Genomic DNA, 893 nt, shown 5'->3' on the forward strand with positions numbered 1-893 from the left:
CTGTTTCACAATAGATGGTAAACCTTTCTTCAAACAAGAAAATAAACAGCTAAAAACTAAAAACATTACAACAACGATTATAACAAAGTGTATGCCTTCCATCAATAATGTCTTTAACCAACCTGTTATCCCCAATCCTCTCAACCATTCATCAAAGGGATTATCATCAGCAAGAATATGCTTCATGTTTCCCTGCAGTTGTGACAACTTCTTGTGCATCGATATGGAATGATCAGAAAGGTCATACAACACATCCCTTCAAAATCCTCACAACCGTGTCCATGTGCTAATAACAAAAAATCTATTGCAGCTCTATTTTGTAACGTAGCATGCCTAACACTACCTACATCAAGCAAAAACAAACTTAAAATCTGTGATGTAAGATTAAATTGTTTCCTCTCCCCCAGCATGCTAACCTTCAGATATTCTTAGCATTTAATGCTGCCATTGCCTCCAGCATAAATATGGAGGCTAGGACATTTGCTGTTACTGAATGTAGATCGACTCGGTCATTACATGTTTCATCAAAGCTGCACAGTACCCTCCGTGATCTGAGATTGTTGAGCCATTTTCAATAATTTTCTGTTGGGGCTCTTGCTGTATTGAATGATTATACTGAACTCTGAAGCAAGTGGAAAAATACTGAAGAAATAAGGACGAGGTTACGGCCAGAACAGTGGGATGAAGAAAAAGGAGCAAATTGCAGATGTTGGCATAAAACCAAGGCCAACGGGGACGTGATAAGAGGAGCTGGGAAACCGCAGAAAGGAGCCTACATGCCAGAACAAGCAGAAACAGAAATCTTCCCAGTAAACAATTGTTAACCAATCATATTATTATACGCTTGTAAAATAGCCAATCACATTATTGCACGCTTATAGAATGCCTTATAA

The sequence above is a fragment of the Falco peregrinus genome, chromosome W (assembly GCF_023634155.1).
Source record: "Falco peregrinus isolate bFalPer1 chromosome W, bFalPer1.pri, whole genome shotgun sequence".
NCBI classification, from domain to species: Eukaryota; Metazoa; Chordata; class Aves; order Falconiformes; family Falconidae; genus Falco; species Falco peregrinus.